The 23,207-nt window shown below is 38.6% G+C and overlaps 1 long non-coding RNA gene across 2 annotated transcripts in view; it reads right to left on the bottom strand.

The window, feature by feature from the left end:
• Positions 1–731: 731 nt before the first annotated feature.
• LOC123932310 overlaps positions 732–23,207 on the bottom strand; it is a 326,366-nt gene continuing 303,890 nt past the window's right edge. For both annotated transcript variants that reach the window (XR_006816421.1, XR_006816422.1), the window contains 2 exons: positions 6,674–7,860; positions 732–3,504 (listed from right to left, as the gene is read on the bottom strand). This is a non-coding gene — a long non-coding RNA (uncharacterized LOC123932310). The remainder of the gene's footprint in view (positions 3,505–6,673; positions 7,861–23,207) is intronic.

Raw genomic sequence — 23,207 nt, 5'->3', positions numbered from 1 at the left:
TTGCCCTTTTTAAAAATTCGGTTGCATTTTTATTATTGAGTTATGGCAGTTCTTTTTATATTTTGGGTAAAAACTTACATTTAAGATAAAGTACTATGAATATTTTCTTTTAGCCTTTGACTTGACCTCTTTTTAAATGGTGTTTTTCAGTAGCAAAATGTTTACTTTTGGGGAAATCCAGTTTATTAATTTTTTTTTTATGGTTAGTACTTTTTGTGTCCTAAGAAATCTTTGCCTACACAGTCATAAAGCTTTATACTTTTAAATTTTACATTCAGTTCTGTGATCTGTTTCTAGTTTATGTTTGTATGTGGCAGGAAGTAGGGTTCAAAGTTGATATTTTTCAGGACAGACATCTGATTATTGCAGCACCAGTTTTGGGAAACACTATCCTTTCTTCTCTTTGTTCAAGTTCACTGACTTTTACTTCGCAGATCAAACTGCTGTTACAACTAGTGAATTTTTTACTTTAAGTATTATATTTTCCTGTTTTGGAAGTTTCATTGATATATATATATTTTTTAATATTTTATTTATTTATGTGACAGACAGAGATCACAAGTAGGCAGAGAAGCAGGCAGAGAGAGAGAGAGAGGAGGAAGCAGGCTCCCTGCGGAGCAGAGAGCCCGATGTGGGGCTCGATCCCAGGACCCTGGGATCATGACCTGAGCCGAAGGCAGAGGCTTTAACCCACTGAGCCACCCAGGCGCCCCTCATTGATATTTTTAAAAATAGTTTTCATTGTTCTTATTGTATTCATGTTTTTTAAATAAACTGTAATAGCTATTTGAAAGTCTGTATATGCTAATTACATCTTCTCTGCCACTTCTGGGTCTGTTTCTGTTGCCTAATTTTTCTCCTGCCTATAGAAAAATGTTTTTTTCCAAATCCTTTTCATGTCTGGTAATTTTGGATTGGATGCTGTGCATTCTTAATGTTGTATCATTGAATGTCTGGATTTTATGATGTTCCTTTAAAGAGCATTGCTCTTTGATCATTTAAATTTCTTATGGATTACTTTAATCTTTTTGAGACTTGTTTTTAAGATGTGTTAGGGAAGGTATAAAGTAGTCGTTATTCTGGGGATGGCCATTGTAGAGTCTCTACTGAATGCTTAATGGATTCCATGATGCCTCTCCTCTGTGGCTGGCTGGAACTCAAAGACAGTTCAACCCAATAGGAGATAACCATTAAGTTAGGTTATTCTTTCTCTAATCCTTGTTCTTTACGTTGTGGAGTATTGTTCTATCTGGCTTAATCATCAGCCAACCGCTCAAAGGTGACTTTGTGCATATTTTTTGAATTGTTTTCCTAAATATCTCTTTACTTTCTAGAACTTTACCCACAAAATTCCACTCACCTCAGGTAACTCCGTCTTTAAACTCTGTCTTCTCTAGTTAGTGAGGCCCCGTGTTCTACTTGGGTTTCCCTTCCCTGAGTAACAATCTGGAAAGTATCTCCAGGCCAAAAAAAAAAAAAAATCTGTTATGTCCTTATCTCATTTCTCTCAGGAATCATAGTCTTGCATTGCCTATTGTCCACTGACTGAAAACTATGGTTGTGTGTATATATATATATATGTTTTTGGTTTTTTTAGTCGTTTATGGTAGATGGCATCTTCAGTAGCAGTTAGTCCAGGAGAAGAACATGTATATTTTTTAAAAGTACAATTAAGATAGTTATTTTACCATAAATAGGGATGTAGTGTTAAAGGTTACTTTAGATATGATTCATTCCTTTTGAGAGGACGAGTCAAAAGTAGGTTTTGAGATATATGCCTTAAGTACTGATGTCTCAAGATGACTATTTCCCAAACAGCAGTTGCTTGTGACCCATGTTTTGTGAGTTTTGGTGTGAACCACTTGCATTATAATTTACTTAAAATATTTTCTCTAAGTTGACTTGCCTATAACTTTATTTGAAAGGTGAACTCTACAACATTATCATAAATAGAGTGGGAAACTAATTATATTTTTCTAATACATATGGAAATAAGCAAGTAACTCTTTAAAAGTAAACAAAGTTTATCTTTGGAATACTGAAGGCATCTTAATCTTGTATCTCACCAGGGGTATTTTTCTACACCTAGCCATGCTGGAATAGATCACACAGACATTGATTGAAGAAGGGACATAGGTAATAGAGATAAAAAATATAAAGACCATTTTTTCATTTGTAGTTTCTGATACAACCGTAAATTTTTTTTAAACCGTAAAGTTTATTTAAACAACAAGATGCTTGACTTGAAGGGAAAACTATCTAGGATTCATTTCTTTTAAAAAATTTTAAACTAGGATGATCTTAGAGAATGTCTAATCCCCCCCCTTTATTTCACAGATGGACTGGTCTCTTCTTAAGGCCTCATAGCTAGTTAGTTAATTTGGCAGATATGTATCGAGGGCTGAGCATGTTCTAAGAGCTTGGAATAAAACAGTGAAGAGAACAGACAAGTTTTCTTGGAGCTCACATTCCAGTGAGGAAGAGAACGCCCTTCTTTGGTTCAGTGTCTAAGTCTACATTATTTAATGGCCTACTTACAACAAAAGACAGCACCTAAAACTTCTAATACCTGTCCTCATCTTGTCTCTTGGCACCTTTAGAAATAAGATTTTGTTCTGGGGCACCTGGGTGGCTCAGTGGGTTAAAGCCTCTGCCTTCAGCTCAGGTCATGATCTCAGGGTCCTGCATCGGGCTCTCTGCTCAGCAGGGAGCCTGCTTCCTTTCCTCTCTCTCTGCCTACTTGTGATCTCTGTCAAATGAATAAATAAAATCTTAAAAAAAGAAATAAGGTTTTGTTCTATGAAAAACCAACCCAGTTACATAATCATCTCAGTCTAACTCACCTGCAATATATGAGCCACATGATGATACTTTGTACTTCTGAATGGAGCTGCTTCTCATCCTTTTTTACTTTAGCCATAAAAGGGAAAATTATTCTCTCCTTTTTGTAAGTGCCCATTACCCATTGAAAGTATGTAATATGGAACTTTGTAGGATATAGTCCGCCTCTGGTTGCAACACACATTAGAGCTTTTAGAATGGGTCTTTGGTTTCTTATCTCATCTTGCTCATGATCTTGTTCCTGCCCTATTTTAGTCTCTTTTGATATATCATTCTGTCAAGGTGTTTGTGCTGTTTATCTGTATCAGTTCCCATATCCCAGCCCTGTCTCCTCTCAGACCTGGAAACTCTTACCCAACCAAGCCTTTTCTGGTCTGAGGAAAAGAAGACTCTACTCTGACATTCCAATCTTGAAAGCTGACTCTGTTCCTGACAACTTCAATGTTTTTTACAGGCACAGCCACCCCCAGAGAGGCAGAAAGGGTAGGATGGAAGAAATCATCAGAAATGAGTTTGGGCACGCGGTTGACTCTCTCCTTTTTGTCTTTAGATCAGTGGAATTAGTGAAAGCTTTTATGAACTCATGGAATTTTCAGCCTTTGGAATTCCCAGACGTCTTCAGGTTGTCTTTGAAGAATGCTTATTTTACAATGTGTGTTTTTCCTTGGAAAAAGAGAAAAGCAGAGTGGGTCTTGGTAGAGGGATGGCTGAGACTTGAGGATAACTCCCTTTTATTATGGACAGGCTTTCTTCAATGCACTTTACATGCTTTTTACTTTTGACCTTCACAGCAATCCAGCAATAAATGAATTATATGTAACCTCATTTTACAAAGGAAGATGTAGACATAGCATCTTAGATAGGTCACTTAGGTTGCCTAATATCAAACAGTCACTGTGTGGTTAAGTCAGGATTCAGTTCTGTTTGATACCAGTGAAACCCTTCAGTAGCTTAATTAATATCAGTGTCAGCTTAAAATCATGAATACAAAAATGTATATAAAACATTAAGCCTAGGGTTTATCCTTCTATATTCATTTTATAGCTGAACAAATTGAGGCAAAGTCTGTGGGGTTTGCCTTAAAAATCTAAATAGTGATCTGAATAGGAACTAAATAGTGGACTAAATAGAGATCTGAATAGGAACTCTAGTCTTTGGAATTTTATTCCAAACGTTTTCCAGCACAGCATTGTAATCCCAAGAGAAAACTGTTCACTTTTGAATTGGCTTGAGTTATTTGGTGAAAACCTAGTGAACAACAGCCATAACACAGATTTTAAAGATAGAGTTATAAACTGGTGTTATGAAATTATTTAATGATGTTGAATTCAAAAAGTATTTATTCAAAATATTTATTGCATGTCCTTTTATAGATTATATTAAGCCTTTCTGCTACCTAGCATCCCGCATAAACTATTCTATTACCAGACCAAAACAAAAGATGAAATGCCCTTTCAGATTCAGGAAAATTGTCTTGTTCTATCTAGATTATCCATCTCCTCCCGAAAGACTGGTAGATAGGTAACAGATGAGAATAGAATAGGAAATGTCTCTTTCCTCAAAGTGCTTTGTTAGGATATGCTGTTTGAAAGAGAAAAAGTAGTTTAATCAGAATCACAACATCATTGAAAACAATCTTGTTTCAGTTGCCATCACTGCAAATGCAATTATGGCTTATCCTCATGAGTCTGTGCTAATGGGAAGAGGGTGTCACGTGGATGGTTGACAGACTCAGAGAATCTAAATAACTGATTTTCAGCATTTCCCCCACTAAACCTACTCACCAGAGTTGCTAGCAAGTAATGGAAATTGCTAATTCTAGTTTCCTTCCTCTTCTCCCCACACCCAGGGGCCCCAAACCAAGTCACTCTTTGATGGAGATATTAGTGAGCAATGAAATGGCCATAAACTGGTGGGAGGAAGAAGAGAGAAGGAAAGTCAATCAATCCTTGAATAAATAAGAGCTATTTTAATCTGATACTTTAGAAAGGGAAAGCCCTACTCCTGTAGAACATTGTTTTGATTACTATATTTGTACAATAAGTTCATCTCAAATACGATTTTATTAAATCCCTGTTATATAACTAAGAAACTAAGATCAATTCATTTTCTTTGTTTAAAAATGTTGAAGATAGGAAGTTTTCTTTGACCTTTACCCTCAATCTCAGACCCTCCCTCTTTTCTCAAAAGGAGCATAACAATCCTGATGCTTATTTATTATTATAAAAAGATTTCAGCTTTTTATCCACCCAGATTTGTTCTATGTGTTTATGCAGAAATGTAGTCAGAGAAAGTACACATTTTCTTTTTCATTCTACGATAATGGGAGACTAGAGGGTTTAGCTTTGTGATAGACACTGTGGTGCATTGTCCAAATCCATCTTCAGTGAAGGACTCGTTGCCTCCGTGTGGAATGTTGTCAGCAAACAGGCTTTAGCTGTCAAGCCGTTCAGGGACTGCCTCAGTTGCACAGAAGCCCCTCAGCCTCACCTCTTTCGGATTTAGCCCACATTTAATAGCTAATCCAGTTCCATTTAATACCACTGTGCCAATTCTTGTGCAAGTTTCATGCAAGACTGTGAATGTTGGCCCAACTCAGAATGAACTTTCTAGATTCAGAGCTCTCTGTGGAGTGACTGAAGCTGCTGTTGGGCCTGCATTATAGCTCAACTTTTTTCCCCTGACCAATCTACTTGCTCAAATATTGATAGCATGAATGTTCCTTAATAAATATCCTGAATAGTAAACTCCATCTTACAGTCTGCTTCCAAGAAGCCCATCCTGTGACATGTCTCTTGCTTACCTTTTCACCTAGTGGTATGTCTTAGAAGACTCATTTGCTAGTAAACATAGATCTGCTTTATTCTTTTATTATTCTTCTACTATTTGTGTCAGAAACAGAGTAGTTGTTCATTAAAGGCTTGTTTACCTGTTCTCCCTGAACCTGTATCCAGACCACATCATGAGTGGATATGGCTTAGGTTACTGCATTCTTTGGAAAGAAGTGATCTATGACACTTATGGGTCCAATATGTTAAAAAATCTTATAAAATCTTTGTTGCCCTTTGTCATCCCTTGTGTGCTAGATGAATGCAAAAGATTTAGCAGAAGATTCCAAGGTCTCCGGGAATGGTAGAGCCACATAAGAAAGAAGGCTGGATAACAGAATTACCAGAGAGGCTGCCCGCAAACCCCACATCAAATTTTTAAGCTGTTGAACTATTTTGGGTAATTTCTTAGAGGAATTAAACTCCTACTTAAAAGAGAAAAGACCTTTTGGTTGTTTCTAGTTTCTTTCATTATTGCAAACCCCAACCATTCTAAATATTTTGTGCTTGTCTTCTTGGGTATGTTTCTCTCGTGTTAAACTTATAGAAATGGAATTACTAGGTCTTGAGATGTGTAAGCTTTAATACTCAACAAATGTTTTTGCACCATTTCCCTAAGTGGTTATGCCAATTTCTTTTTTCATCAGTAGTGCATTAGAACACCTTTCTCTCCTATCTTTCAAACATAGAATTTTAAGGGAAACTCTTGAGTTTGACCCCTAAATATTTTCATATGTAGTTGAATTTTAGTTGCATATCTCAAGTTCCAGGACATAAAATTTAAAAAATACTAGACATGTGACCCTTGCAGTTTAGTCTCTTTGAAAGCAGTCCCTAAGATTCATGCCATGAAGTCACTCACCATTTTGCTGTAGGAGGTGTAGATGTGTATGCCAAGGCAGACCCATACCCATGTGTGCGTATTAGCTCTTGAATGAGCCCAATCAAGTGCCAGATTCTACCTCAGTTTTTTTTTCTTTTTTTTAAAGATTTTATTTACTTACTTGACATAGCCAGCAAGAGAGGGAACATAAGCCGGGAAAATGGGAGGAGAAGCAGACCCCCTGCTGAGCAGGGAGCCTGATGCAGCCTCAATCCAGGGACCCTGGGAGCCAACGGCAGACGCTTAACAACTGAGCCACTCAGGCACCCCACCTCAGCCAGTTTTGCTCTTACCTATTTCTCATTCAGAAAGAAAAAAGAAAAAGAAATTAGGATACTGGCTTCTATTTGGTGAATTTATAATGTATGCCAGGCCCTGTGGTAAGCATTTTACCTGTATTGACTTACTTGAGTCTCACAGTAAGCCTCGAATGTAGAAGTTTCTCTTATTTTGCCCTGCTTTTCAAATAAGAAAACTGAGGTGAAGGTAACAGAATTTACAGGTGAAAGAGCCTCAGTGTCAACCGAAGACTGACTGGCTGTGGGCTCGGGGCTGGAACTCTTTTCTCTTATACTTTGTTTACATACAATTCTCAAAGTCGGAGGAGTCTTACATTATTTCATTATGTTTTACTCTACCTCACTGATGGAAATTCAGAGCTGTGGTAGTGTTTGTGTATGGGGGGGGATTAACTGGGTCATGAGGAGGTATGCTTTGTGACTCTCAAGGGTTTATTTTAATGGGTAGGACAACATACAGGTCGGTTAAGCACTCTGTCTCAGCTTTGGGGGGTGGAGGGAATATAAAAGTATACAGTTCCCTAAGTCAAAGGTTTTAAAACAACAGAAACAGTGAAATCTGCATTCTGGGTGGCTGCTTGCAAAAGCAGCTGTAATCACTTGGCCAAATCACATCTTGCTCAGTGCTCCTCCCTGAACTTCCTTTGTCCTCACATTGAATATAATGCAGAGGAGGTCTGTGTGGGTCTGGGACAAGATGGAATTTGGACCAGCTGTTTTCAAAGGTTACATTCGAAACTCAAAAGCTAAAAGGGGTTGCTGTGAAAATTGTCTTCTGAAGTCAGAGTTCCCACATTGTATATCGTGTCTGTACCGAGAAACTACGGTAGGGCTGGAGTTGGCAACACGTAAATCTTCCCAAGATGAACAAAATGTTAGTCGCTATCGAAGAGGCGCAAGGACATATTTGACTTCTCAAATTTCTTCCATATTTGTGGTTTTTGAGGTTGCAGTAGAATTCAAACCTCTCCGGGTTCAAGTTCATCTAGTCTTGACAAAATAGGACTTCCTGTGTCAGCAAAAGAAGGTTTTGATTAAAAAAAAAATTGAGGACAATTTGATGAAATCATTTTTAGCATCTATAAATGAATGAAGGTTAGATTTCTCTTAAAATATACAGGGGTCAAAAATCTGGGAACAAAACACAAACAGCAGACTCACTTGGCATTTCCTTGGACCGTGCCACATTGGAAAACCCTGAGTTCCTGTGAATCCCAAACTTGGTAAAAGGACAAGCAGACAGAGCACAAAGAGAAAGAAGGCTAAATGGGTACATGTAATCATTGGACAGAAGGCTGAAATTTTATTTTTTCCCAGGCGAATGTGTTTCTTCAAGGCCGTCTTCTATTTTTTTTTTTTTAAAAGGTTTTATTTATTTATTTGACACAGAGAGAGCGAGAGAGAGAGAGAGAGAGATCACAAGTAGAGAGGCAGGCAGAAAGAGAGGGGGATGCAGGCTCCCCGCTGAGTAGAGAACCCAATGTGGGGCTCGATCCCAGGACCCTGAGATCACGACCTGAGCCGAAGGCAGCGGCTTAACCCACCGAGCCACCCAGGTGCCCCCCGTCTTCTATTTTTGTAATGATATATGTTTGTTCATTTAAGCAGCGTCTATTATGCTTGCTTCGTGTCCAGTACCGTTGTAAGCTTGCTCTACAGGAGGGAATGAAATAAACACAGTTTCTTATGGTCTTTGAGGGAAGAGATAAGGAAATAGGCACAAGTACTCATAAACAAGTATTCATACACTGAGACAGTTGCTATGAAGAGGGTAATTGTGGTACTCTGATAAAGAACGAAGGGGAAGACCTAGTAGATAAAGCCACAGGGCAGATGTGTCTGAAGAAGCACTGTCTGATGGAGACACAAGCAGAATGAGGTCAGGCAAGATTTCGAATGAAGACTCTGAGACTGGGAAGACTATGGGCTGATTGGAGGCTGAGGCAAGAGCATACTGGGACAGTAGGAGGCTGGCTGGAGCAGGGGTCGTTTGGTCTCAGGCAACGAAATTGCTCTGGAGAGTTTTAAACAGGGAGGTGACATGGTGCGATTTACATTTTAGAATTATCAGTCCAGCTGCAATGTTCACACTCTGTGGGGGTGAGGGGGAGATAAGTCGTCAGAGGAGTACAGTGGAAGCAGGGAATTTCGGTAGTGCACATTTATGGTAGTTCAAATGCAGCAGGGCGGAGGAACAAGAGTGAGATGTATCTATTTATCTGTTCTCTTGTCATTGGCTGGACCTCCATCAAAGCTGACATGCATGTGAAATGTTTATGTAAGTTTGATTGTGTTGCGTGAATTACATTAAGCATTCTCAGGAGAAATAAGAATTAGGGAAACCGCAAGGCCATTATTGAAGCTTGAGACTGTCAGTTGCCCGAGACTGCAAGTCATAAAAGCGCCCATACCCGTGACCATAGTAATGTATGAAACAACTGAACTTCTGGGTTCCTGCGAGTGTGTGCGTACGATGTGCGATTTATGTGGTTGCCATGTAGTGAGCTCCTTGGGCAAGGCTGTTAGAAGATGCCCTTGGCCTTGGTCTCTTTTCCATTTCCTTGACATGAGATTGCATGGAGAAGGCAGAGAATTACTAGCAAAATGAGGTTTTTATTTTTCTATGTGTGTGTTCATGAAATACGTTAAAAGAAAGGAAGGTTGACATCTGTTTTCAAATGGCAGTGTGGAGACTCAAGAGCTGTGAATTTTAAAGCTCTAGTTGACATTTTGGACTGGCCTCCACATGTTCCACTACTTGTAGATAGGATTCATCAAAAGAAGATATTTTTCAAGCTGTGCTGAGCCAAGGTCTTACCTGTAAATTTGTTTTTTAGTATTTCATTGTTCACCAAAAAATATCTATGGAGTTCTCAGGTTATTCATGAACTCATTGTTTTGGAGAAAGGGAATTGGATGTCCTCGACAGTAGGATTGCTAGGAACTACTAAACATGCATTGAGATCTGTGGCCATGAATTTACTTTTACTATTAAACAGTCACCATGCCATATTCTTCTAAGTCAAAGAATCTCTTCAATGAAAAGTTGCCATAATCTATTTCTCTTGGTAGCTGTGGTTTGAGTCTTTCTTTCATTGAGTGATAGATATTTCTTGAGTGTCTATTATGAGCCAAGCACTGTGTTGACAGAATCATCAGTAATAAGATAAGGGAAGCAGAATAAAAAAAAAAAATAAAAAGAAGACAGAAGTTAGGAGAGAGGGATGAAAAATAACTCAGGAAAAGAAACTTGAAAATCCCTCTGGTGTTCACTTTTTAGTCTGTCATTTTTCCATCTATATGACCTTGAGTGAATCACTTTATCTACGTCTTTGTTGCCCTCTCTAAATTTCAAGGATTAATTAAACTATGGAGTCCTTGGTGGACTTACAGGGAAAGGTATAACTGAAGTGTCACATATGACACATATTTTATATTTCTGATTTCTTTGAAACTGATAAGGTCCAAGGATTTTGGTATCTTATTTAACAGGTAGCAACAGCAAGTAACTTTGATAAAGTTCTCCTCAGAGGTTGAGAACTTGGTGAAATTTTCTGTTCAGAAAAGAAAAAGAAAAAAAGGAATTTCTATTTAGCAGATTGATTTGCTCTGAGGTTTTCCTGTTTCACCTAGAAAACAAGAGCACAGGATCTTGGGGGCCTTTATTAGAGATCATGTGTCTGTGCGTGCGTGTGTGTGCACGCATGCGTGTGCACGCGTGCAGCTGAGTTGTCTGTGAGCATTGTTGGTCATCTGTCTTTTTTTTTTTTTTTTACATCAGAAATATAAAACATTTGGGACAGAGGAAACAAAATCCCATCTCATTTGCTTTTACACTGCTCATTTATGGGTCTCCATGTTGACATAATCCAAATGCTAATTTAGCCAAGTATGGCTAATCCCCTAGAAGCTGCCACAGTTAGCCACATAATTCAGTGCCACGCTACAGGCACTGTTCATTTCAGCTTCTCAAATTTGTGAAAGAGAAGGGTTAAATAGTGTTTGCTCCATGAAGCAGAAACAACAGTGAAAAAAAAAAAACACTAACATTATATAGAACTTTCCATCATCCATGCTGTTATACCAGCCTTTCCAACTCCATTGTCTATAGGGGTGGTTTTCAATCTGGGGCAGTTTGGTCCCCCAAGAGGCATTTACAACGTCTTGACATTTCTTCATCGTCATGGCTCAGAGATGGAGGCAGAGGCCAGAGATGTTGCAAAACATCCCACAGTGCCCTAGATAGCCCTCACAGCGAGGTATTTTCTGCACCAAAAGGTCCACAGTGACAATGCTGAAGGTGAGAAAGCTGGGTCTAGATCACCCTTTTAAACCCAGAATACATATGCCAGTTTCCTAAGTTTGTAAGCTCGCTAAGAGGAAAAGCTAAAAATTGAATTGAATTTAGTGCTTTCAAGTTTGTACCATCAAATGTAAAACAAGTCCATTTGTAATAATAAAAATAATGATCCCTTACATATATAAGCTACTTTATAGTGTGTAAAACAAATTTACATGCATCGCCGTGTTTATCACTTCGATCCTGTTAAAAGAGGTATGGTTGGCATCATAACCATTTTATAGAAAGGGAATTATTTTTCCCCGTTGAACCGCTGGAAATGGCTTTTCAACTCGTTATATAACACCTTAATTATTGAGGAATCACCAACAAATCTGTCACATGTCATGTATTTCTAGAAGGAAATGCTGGGCTGCTCATGTCTCTTACCCTGGGCATGAGTGCACTCACTGATTGACAAATGGAACTTTAGGGACTGCCTTGGAAGTGGTAAATTGTATGGTATGCCACAACTGTGCCATACATCTGATTGATAAAAATTAATTTTTTGAAAGGCAGCAGAAGATACTGGAAGTATTATTTTTACTTGAGTTGCCTTTTTTATAGAACCTGAAACAGATGAGATTATGAATAGGGAAAATTCCTGGTCTCTGATCTTCCCTCTCTATGGCTTTACCATGCTGTGATCCATAGACCATAATATGAACATTTAGTGAAGAAAAGATCAGGGATATCACAGGCTAAGCTTTTGTTTGATTCTCCTTGGCAAACCAAAAAAAATATGAACATAAATGTGTCAAATCCATTAGACACCTAATGGACCTCCTTTGATTCTGGAAATGTCTTAAAGACAGTGCCAAAAGACAATCAAGCGAGACACAAGGATTCAGAAGAATCCTTGCTGAATGTGAAATGAATTCTTGCCTTGTTCAGGACCGGCACAGAGCACATTACTCTGAACGCAGGTTTTAGCAGGAGGCAGACCAAGGGTGAAGTGCTGGTTTGGGCACTAGCTCACTCTGTGAAATTACAGCAGTTGCACAATGCTCGATTTCCTCATGCACTCGATGGGATGATACTCTTTAGGGCGACAGAGAGGATTAAATTTGTGATGTAATGGACTTAGCAGTGCCAGGCACATTGTAAGCCCTTGAGGACAGCAAATCCTTCTCGAAGAGGCTGTGAAGTTTTGATTATGGCTATCCTTGCTGGTAATGATCTCTTTTTGTCATTCCTCCTTATGTATGTTCACTCTTTCCTGTGTGCAATGCCGCCATCCTAAATCAGACCATTGACATGTTTTGTAAACATCCCATGAATGAGACCAAACCCTCCCTCTTCTTAAAACGCTACAAAGGACTTTCCTAAAGGAGGAAGTTTTCCTTTGCCTGCTCTTTAAATGTTGGACCTCCTTAGGTTTTTCTCCTTATCCAGTTGCTTCTCTTTCCAATGTCCCGATGCAGTCTTTTAATAGCGTTGTGTACACCAGTGGTCATAGAAACACTATTCACAATGGCCAAAAGAGGGAAGCAACCCAGATGTCCATCAACATGTGAACAGGTAAACAAAATGTGGTGTATACAATGGACTATCATTCATCTTTAAAAAGAAAGGCAATTCTGACAGATGTGACAACACGGAACAACCTTGAGGACATTATGCTAGGTGAAAAAAGCCAGTCACAAAAGGCGAAATACTGTATGATTTTATTCACTGAGATACTTAGAGAACTCAAAACAGAGAGATATAAAGCAGAAGAGTGCTTGGTTGGGGGAGATAGGGCCTGGGGGAGAAATAAAAGGGAGTGACTGCTTAATGAGTAAGGAATTTTGGTTTGGGATAAATGAAAGAGTTCTAGAGATGGAGGGTGGTGATGTTTGCACAACAGTGTCAGTACTGGTAATGCCCCTAAATTGTACACTTACAAATGGTTAAAGTGGTAAATTTTGGTACCTATATTTTATCACAGTAAAAAAGATTTTTAAAATAAGTACCATATAATAATAAAAGAAAAATTGTTAGCAATTATTGAATAGCAAGTACCAGGCATTGGACTAGTTGTGTTAGGTATAGTCTTAATTTAAGTCTCACATTAACTCTTAGAGATCAGTGTATGGTTGTTTCCATTTATCAAGAGAAAAGTAAAGGCCCAAGAGGTTGAGTAAGCCCAAGGTCATGTGGCTAAGAAGTTGCAGAGCTGAGATCAAAACCCAGGTATCAAGTGCCAGATTCTTTTTTTTTTTAATTTTTTATTTATTTCTTATTTTTTTATAAACATATAATGTATTTTTATCCCCAGGGGTACAGGTCTGTGAATCGCCAGGTTTACACACTTCACAGCACTCACCATAGCACATACCCTCTCCAGTGTCCATAACCCCCCTCCCCCCTCCCAACCTCCCTCCCCCCAGCAACCCTCAGTTTGTTTTGTGAGATTAAGAGTCATTTATGGTTTGTCTCCCTCCCAATCCCATCTTGTTTCGTTTATTCTTCTCCTACCCCTCTAACCCCCATGTTGCATCTCCATATCCTCATATCAGGGAGATCATATGACAGTTGTCTTTCTCCGATTGACTTATTTCACTAAGCATGATACCGTCTAGTTCCATCCACGTCATCACAAATCAAGTGCCAGATTCTTAATTCCCTATGTTACTCCCTTCTCTTGTGCCTATATGTTGACAACCATCAGATTTTGATTCTCAAGCTCAGACCTCAGAAGAATGACAATGATAATGGTGATACTGATGTTTTACTAACAATATTTTCAGCTTCTTCAAAAAAAATTATGAAACAGTGCCCATCATCCCGATTTAAAGATGAGAAATTTGAAGCATAGGGAGGTTAAATAACTTGCTCAAGTTCAGTCATCCATGGCCGAGCCAGGCTTTAAACCTAGGTCAGTCTGATTTAAAGCCATAATCTTAAATATAACTATGTTCTTGAATATCTCACAAGCACCCTGTTTAAAATAAACTCTTTTTTTTTCATATTTTAAAATATCTGAACTGGGGATATAACTTATTGTATCAATACAGGGTTCTCCCTATACCTCAGTATTAACTTGATGGATGGATTTGTAGAACTCAGGGAATTGGGTATTTATCACTCTAGATATACTTAGTGCTCAGAAGAAGTTTGTCAAAACATTTTCCAGGGGTGCCTGGGTAGCTCAGTGGCTTAAGCATCTGCCTTGACCTCAGGTCATGATCCCAGGGTCTTGGGATCGAGCCCCACATCTGGCTTCCTGCTCAAGGAGCCCCTCCACTCTCTCTGTCTCTCACTATCTCTCCCTCTCTCAAACAAATAAAATCTAAAAACAAAAAAACAAACCATGATCTGCCCCACGATTACCAAAACCAAGCCCTTGGGCACAGATCTACAAGAAAGAATCCGGAACCCAAGTGAGAAGAACAAGTATGCATGGGATGGAATTTGCTTTCAGACCTCAGTGAGTTGCTTCTGGGGCCAGAAAACCTTGGCTCTCCCAAGGCCGATGTAGAGAACACACCTATGTAATTTTTAGAAGTGTAAGTCATTTTACATGATTTTGATCACCCCATTATAGCCACCTTTCTCTGTTGTCCCTGCTTCTTTCCCTTCTCAGTGAGCACTGCTGTCTCATTTCTAAGAACTGAGACACACTTGGTCTTTTCAGGGGCAGGGATGTCTTGCATCAACTCACATTGTTGCCTCTTTATCAGTTTTACAATTTCCCTCAGAAACTCCAGAAGATAGAACTGGACAACTTGGAGCGCAAACACAATATCTAAGACTTAAATCCCTGACCCCCAGAAAGACCCTAAGAGATGCTATGGAACACAAACTCTACCAACAGATCCAATCTGCTTTTTTCTGTGACAAGTTCCGTAACAACCATGAATCACCAGCCTTCATAACCGAAGGGCTAATTTTCCTGCTGTATAAAATCAACTTTTTATAAAAACAGGCATCCTTGATGACATGGGTAGAATAAAATGTCCCGAATGCAATTTTTTAACAAAGGGAGTAGTGGCTAAGAGTTTCCCCCCCTGGAGTATATCTTGTCTTGCCTGTACCCAGATCTAGATCTGGAAAAGTTTACTTGCAGTAATAATTAAACATTGCCATGACAACTGTAATGTTTAAACACGGCTGTTGGCAGAAAAAAATTACTTCCCAAGGAAAAAAATTTTGAGGAAATACACATAATTTTTCAAGGCACAACAAAAATACATATGGTTGCCTTAAAATATACTATAATTTCCCCAATTATCACTGATAACATAAATCCAAAATGCAGTTGAAATTTCAGTGTGATGGAGTCACAGTAAATTTAAAGGTTGATTTGACTGGTATTACCTTCTGGAAAGAGAGGAAGGAGTTTGTACTTGGGGAGGGCCATGAGTTACTCTAGTCATCAAATATTCATGCTATAAAAAACTCGGTAAAATAAAATTATGGTTCCTAAATAAATGTCAAGAGTTAGATGGCATTCAGTGAATGGTTCTAGTATGAGCGCAAACAGTGATTCTTTAATTAAAAGCAAGCAAAAAATAACTAATTAAATGTCATGATGGGGGCAGTGAAAGTATAGGGGGACAAGGGCTCAGGGGAGACCATGTCAGAGAATTAGACTCTGATCCTAAGAAGAGGGCAGCTGGGGCACCTTCTTCATTTCTGCAGAGCTGGGTTCAAATAATGCCCAATAGTTCCATGCTAGTGAGACTGCATCCACAGGAGGGAGATCCTTAGCTAGGGAAGGAGCCTGCAGTAAATGTAGCTGGGAACTTAGGTTGCTATTATTAATAGTAATAATAACTACCACTGAGCGAGTGCCTCGTCTGTTCCAGGGGGTTCGAAAGCACTTTATGAACAGTATTCCACCAGATGAAGCTTGTGTGTCAGGTACCAGTGAAGCATGCAAAACCATTTTTTTTTTTTTTTTTTGCCAGAAATTGCTGTTTTATATTTCTCAAAAAGCATTGAACTCCTCTCCGAGGAAAACTTGGAAGGTTGCTGAACTACCTTTGTTCATATTTTGAATTGGTATTGTTTTTTTTCTAAAGGACATTACGGGGTTGTGGGGGGGCTAGGCAGCACCATAATCTTTTCAGTATCAAAAGCTCTAAAGCTTTGTCTAGGCCATGGGATCTCTGTCACCACTCCTTCGTTAACTAGTTGCCACTGGGTAATGCCAGGACTGGGAGAAAACTGCGGCCTGCAACTTTAAGTGAGGTTGGAGCACCCGTCTCCCACCTTCCCTGAATGTGCTCTGAACCCCTTGATGGCAGCACCTCCTGTCCAGACTGCAGGCGCTGCTTGTTGCCAGCCCCCCTTGTTGTTTTTATCTGAACTCTGCGTCTGATTCCATATCATCACTCCCCAGGATATTTCTACCCAGGCTGAAAACACACATCCCACTTCCAGGCATCTGCTTCACGTTTCCTGGATGGCCCAGTAATGTGTTTGTTTAGTTCACTTCACATTTGACTATAGATTTTGCCAGTGGCCTTTTGAACACCAGCCTCAGGATGTTTGTTTTTGTAAGTTTTTGTCTTATCTCACTTCCTCTGAAACAGCCTCACTTTTCACAGCTTGGCTGAAGCTGCTCTCTGCATCGCTGAGACATCTTGCCAGTGCATGAGGCAAAAAGATTTGCAGTTTGAAAATCCTTACCGTTCTGCAGCATTTCACGGAAGAGGCAGAGGAGCAGTCAAGGAACATGGGCGAGAGTAACGTGCATCAACAGTGGTCTCTCTGCCTCCTCTCTCTCGTTCTCTCCTTTCCCCCCACCCCCTCCTCTCTCACTCCTGCCTGGAACTGGGATGAAGTTCAGCTGTTCTCAAATGCAAGGGAAGCACCTGGGGAACTTGTTAAAATGCAAATGCACCAACCATGTTCTCAGAGAGTCAGACTCCAAACAGCTGAATGAGCCCTGGGAATTATTTTTTAACACATCCCCCAACACCACCCCTATCATTTTGATGAAGTAGTTGGTGGATCTGAGCATGAAGAAACCCCAGTAAACTGGTGAAAATCTTACCCTTGAACATCACCATCTCGGATGTGGCTTTGAATTCTAGCCCAGGAATTGCCTGGCTGGGTAACTTTCAGAACTCCAGTTTTCCTCAAATGTGGATAAAGAGCACACTGGGGGAATTCAGTGGGCTAGGTGCAAAGTGAATGTTCAGCAAATACTAGTTCTCATTTTAATTATTTATTTATTTATTTATTTTTTAAAGATTTTATTTATTTATTTGACAGACAGAGATCTCAAGTAGGCAGAGAGGCAGGCAGAGAGAGAGAGAGAGAGAGAGAGGGGAGGAAGCAGGCCCCCTGCTGAGCAGAGAACCTGATGCAGGGCTAGATCCCAGAGTCCTGGGATCATGACCTGAGCTGAAGGCAGAGTCTTTAACCCACTGAGCCACCCAGGCGTCCCTACTTCTCATTTTTAAATCATTATATTATAAAGAAACATAAAATGAAAATAGTAGAAAATAAATCTTAGTGGTCTTCTAAGGGAGCAAGTAGTCTTAGTCTATGTGAAACTAAAGGCAAAACTTGGACCAATATATGAAAGACAGAAGGCAATGCCTAGCTCTTTTATTTTCAGTGATCTATAGCCCGTATCTCTCCCTTAACTTGATCTGTTCCTCAGCCCCATCTCCCCTCATCATCCTTTGGGAGGTTTCTTGAATTCACTTCCTCAGGGAGGGTGACTTTCCTGACCTGCAGGTTAAATCCACATCACCAGTTACTTCCTCTCGATGTGTTCCTCACATGTTATTGTTAACTAGTAGTGTCATGTCTGCCTTCCTTCTGGACTGTGAGCTCCCCTAAGGGATGGGAGCTTGTAAGCAATCCTTGCCTTATTTCTTACTGGAGAGTCATAGTATGAGCCCAAGACATATCTTTTGAGGGAGTAAATAAATGTAAGGATGTAAGGAAGATTTTTAAAATATTTTTGGGATGTCTCAGGGATACTAACTTGCCTGTCATGGCAAGTCTACTCAAGTGAACCACTCGGATACGTTGTGAAGGAAATCTCTGCAGGGAACTTCAAGTTTTCTTTCAGTTGACCAGCTTTCCAGAGCACATTGAGAAAGTCTCGGGCAGTTTCTTGAGGAAAGACAAAGTCATAATGAAGAGCTTTGTTTTGCCATTTGCAAGGAGTTAGACAAATTGCAGAAGGAAATGCCAAATGACATCAATTTTAATTATGTCTCAGTGAAACACCTGAAGGTACCATTTAAATGATGCACTGCTACAGTTTGCAGGACTTCCAAAGGATGAAGGGAGAATTAATGAGGTAGAGACAGAATGATTTTATTTACCAATCTACTCCTAGCTTTGCTGCATTTAATTTTTTTTCTTTCCTCATATGTAGAAATTTTAGCTTGGCATTAATATTCCCACAAAGGAAAGGTGATTCACGAGCTGAATGAATTAAGCATTCTACCAGACTTGTTCTCAAAAGTTGGAAAAACAGCAAAAATCACACATTATTTCAACCCTGGAAAAGCTGAGCTAATATTTTTTCTCCATTGTCTTTCGCTTTCTGCTTCTGGCCAAAAATAGAAAGCCACTTTTATAACATTTTAAATGTGTTCTTAGGGGAAAAGACATCTTCCAAGTGGAAGCAAGAGCAGAGAATAAATGCTCAGTTCTATTTCTTTTGGCAGATAGACTTCATTTGAATTTTGCTCGTACGGCTCTAGTTTTCATTACTGCAAAATAAAAGGCTACCTGGCAGCTTAGAAAAGGTGAAAAAGACCACATAACTCCTACCCATGTTCTTACTTGATATAGTCCTCCTTGTAGCTTAACTCCACTCTCTGTTGGCCTATTTCTCTGAGAATTTCTGTTCCGTTATTTTCAAAGAAAATCAAAAGTGCCATATGGAATGATAGTTAACTGTAACAAGCATGTAAGTGTACATAGATAAATTATGCATTCATTCTTCATTTATTTGCAAAATTATGGAGATTCAATTTTTAAGGTATGTCAATACATTTCTCTATTCATTTCTTTGAGCCCATTTGTTTCTTTTTGGGAAAGAAAATACACTGAAAACAAAGACAAAATGTACTCTCTGGCACAGTGTCAACAGCTTCAGTGACAGACTACTTGTGGGTTCTGGGAGGTCATTTTGCAAAAGCTCTGGACTTAGTCTGATTGATGAAAGCCCCTGATACTTGTTAGGAGTTTGAGCTTTATCAGGTTTATCACTCGCCATAAATACAAGGAAAAGCCGGTGCGGGGACAATCATATCATCAGATAGGATAGGACTGAAACCTTGTATGGAGATAAGCTCCTTCCATATCACATATCCAGTGAAGTCGGTGAGAAAGAAGAGCATACTCTCTCCCTCCTACGTGGAAAAAGCAACAAGAAGATTCCTTTACTGAAGCAATTTCCAACATGAATTCCTTAGATGATATTTCATGGTCAAAAAGATTTTGCACAGTAATTCCATACTATTTCTATTTTTGGAGGGTCATATGCATTTTAGTCAACTAAAGACCTTAGGGATTCCTGAAACCATATGTACTTTTATTTAACTTGACTTTTCCAAAATTCATTTTACCCCTATTTTACAGCACACCTATTAATGATAACTAGACTTTAATTAAAAAATAGTACCTTAACCCATAAGCCCCTCTGTATGCCCTGCCCCCAGCCCTTCTCTTCTTTCAGACTCTGTGTAATGTGAGGGTAACCTATAATAGTTCCAGTACTTTCCAATTTCTTATATGTCATAACCTGTCATGTTATAGACAAGTATAATGCAAAGCATAGTAGTTGCATGCCACACATATAGACGATGAATTATTACTATTTTTCTACTTAATGGTTTCTGACTGTCTTTACCTGCCATAAAGTATTCTGTGAATTCTGCTATTTTATAAATTGATGAAATACTGTCCCAGTAGGGGATCACTATCATGGGGAAAAGCATTCAACCGCAGCTCAGCAGTTGGGAAGTCCATTCTGATGAGTTAACAGGTATCCACAGGGTGACCCAACCTGGTTGAGAGGCATATTCGTGTACTGACTGTGGAGTCCTCTCTACTTACCCATTGTTTGGGTATGAAGTCAGATACGAGCACTATGACTGGTGCCTTCTGTTTCACTGCCCACCTCCCTCCAAGCGTTTAATGGGGAGCTGGTGCTCTGTCATCCAAATGACTACCCTCATTTCCTGTGTCAGGTACACTTCATTTTTCTTGTCTTAGTTTCTGTAAGAGGCCACAGACCAGATGGAGGAAAACGGAGGGATGATCCATCAACTGTGCCTGCGATGTCTGGAGGATTTTCACTTCCTTTCAATTAGGAGCAGGCTGTTCTCAGAGGATCCCCCTACCTCCACCGCCCTACTTTCTTTCAGAGCAGACAGCCAGAATTTCATTTTACTGTCAGAGCTAGTCCTCGGGGCAGGGGGGGGTGAGGGGGTGGGGGGGGGAACCAACCGGGTAGGAAAGAGATAACTGACAGGGGAAGTTATATTCAAATAGACTGATGGGGGCTGGTAGATTTTTTTCTACCAGGTGTTTTCCGGATATACCTATAAGCTAATACCAGGTTTTATATTCCCATTCAGAGATCTCTAGTGTCTTTTTTTGGTTATTGTTTCCCAGTAGAATATATTGTCTCCTTTTTATTCCCTTAAAAATGAATCCATTTTCATCGCTCAAAATTGAAACTATTCAAATGAGCGAAACAAAGAAAACAAAAGTCGTTCATAAAACCACTACTCAAATAGAATCGTAGTTAATATTATAATGCATCTCCTAGCCTTCTTCCTTACATAAATATTTGTAGTTTATTTTAAAATACGGGAATATCTGTGTATGATGTATTAGAAACACCTTTTTCCACTTCACTGTACACTTCAGTCATTTTTCTTGCCATGGCGTATTCTTCTGTGCTATCATTTCTGAAGGCTGCAGGAAATCCCTTCCTTGGGTCTGTGTGTGTTGACGTTTGATCCCTTCATGCAGTTCAAAGTAGTGATTTGATGTTTTGGGTTGTTTTTTATTATAAACAGTGCTATGGTTAATATCTCTGTGACTGAGTCTTTGCACACAGTCTTGGCTTTGTACTGGTTTTGTTTCTTTTCTTGTGAGATAAAACAAACACAGAAACGTGCATAAACCATTTTTACAGTTATTGCATAACTAAAAATGGACATCCATGACTGCATGACAGTATGAATGTACTTTTTGCTATGGAACTGTGTACATGCAAGTGATTAAAACGGTAAATTTGATGTTTTATATATATGGACCACAATAAGAAAAGAAAGAAAAAAAAGAACACTGATATAATTACTATCCTGAGCCAAAAAAAGATCATTGCTGCAGCCCATGAGCTTCTCCCTATCACAACTCCCTTGGACTCTCCTGGAGGTAAACATTATGATATACTTCTCTTAATTTTACCTAATATGGATGAATACCCCAAAGTATCTGTTTTTGAACTTACATAGACACAGAATCATGGTTTTGTATCTGACTTCTTTGGCTCAATATATATTTACAAGATTTATCCATGTAGTGTGTTCATTTATACTGCCGCATGGCATATCATCGTGTACATATACTGTAATTTATCCATTGTACTCAGGAGGGATAGCCCGGTTTTGATCTATTGCAGTGTGCAGTCAACCTGGGGTACACATGCACCCATTTCTCTATGGTGCACACCCAAGGTTGAAATCATTGAGTCATGGGATAAGTATATCTTTAACTTGATAGATAATAGCCAAATAGGTGATTAAATTTTTTATACCAGCTATGTATGAGAATTCCCAGTGTTCTATGTTCTCCTGGCATTTGGTACTTTGAGACTAAAATCTTTTTCTTAATCTAGTAGATATACACAATAACATTTCATTTTGCTGTTATTTGCTTATGTTGTATTATTAATGAAGTAGGGTACCTTTTCATATATTTGTTTATTGATCATTTGTAAAACAAGACTTGAGTCTTTTGTAGACTTTTTTTCTGTTGTCTTGTCTTTTTTTTTTTCTTATGTTTTGGGAGAGTTCTTTTTGTCTTCTGAGGATAAGTCCTTCATTGGCTGTGTTTCCCCAATCCATAGATTTTCACTGTGTTGATGGTGTGTATTTTTTACTTTAGTCAAATATAAAACATTTCCTTATTTGTTCTTTGTATTTTAAGACATTCTTATCTATACTGCATTAATGAAAACATTCTTCTATATTATTTTAGAAGTTTAATGGTTTATTCTCTATTTAAATCAGAAACTAATTGGAATTATTATGTGAAGGATGTTATGTGGAGATATATATATTTATGTGTGTATATATATTTATATATGTATTTTTTCTTCTTCTTTTTAAAAAATATGGATACCCATTGTCTTAGCAACATTATTAAAGTCCGTCCTTTCCCTTCCAGACTCCAAGCTACCTCTGTCGTAGAGCATATGCCCATATTACACGCATGGGTCTGTTTCTGAGTTTGCTGCTCTTTTCCACTGGTCTGTTTACCTGTTCCGATCCACAGTTAATTCTGACATAGTAATTCTTGATCTCTGGCAGGACACATGCTTCCATATTGTTCTTGACTGCTTGACTGTTATTTACCCTTTGTAATTCCATATACATTTTAGGTCCAGCTTATTTCATTGTTGAAAAATTTGGAAATTTGATTGGGATTATATTGGAGGAGAATTTATATCTTTATGATATTGAAGTTCTCAATCTATGACCATTTATGTAGGTCTTCTTTAATGTCCATGAATATTTTATAATTTGTTCAGTAGAAGTCTTAAATCTTTGTTAGATTTGTTCTTGTGCATGTTCGATGTTATTATGAGTGTCATTTTAAAATTTTTCTATTAACATATAGTGTATTATTTGTGGTACAATTGATTTTTTATATTGTGATCTAGAAAACATGTTTAACTATTTTATTAATATAAGTAACATACCTGTAATTTTTGAGGTTTTATACATATAAAATCATATCATTTTTAACTGACAGTTTTTTTCTTCCTTTTCAATCTTTATGCTTCTTCCTTCCTTCCTTTGTTTCTTCCTTTCCTC

The sequence above is a fragment of the Meles meles genome, chromosome 20 (assembly GCF_922984935.1).
Source record: "Meles meles chromosome 20, mMelMel3.1 paternal haplotype, whole genome shotgun sequence".
Classification (NCBI taxonomy): Eukaryota; Metazoa; Chordata; class Mammalia; order Carnivora; family Mustelidae; genus Meles; species Meles meles.
Note: the sequence above shows the minus strand (reverse complement) of the source record. Positions and strands in the feature narration are given on the sequence as shown.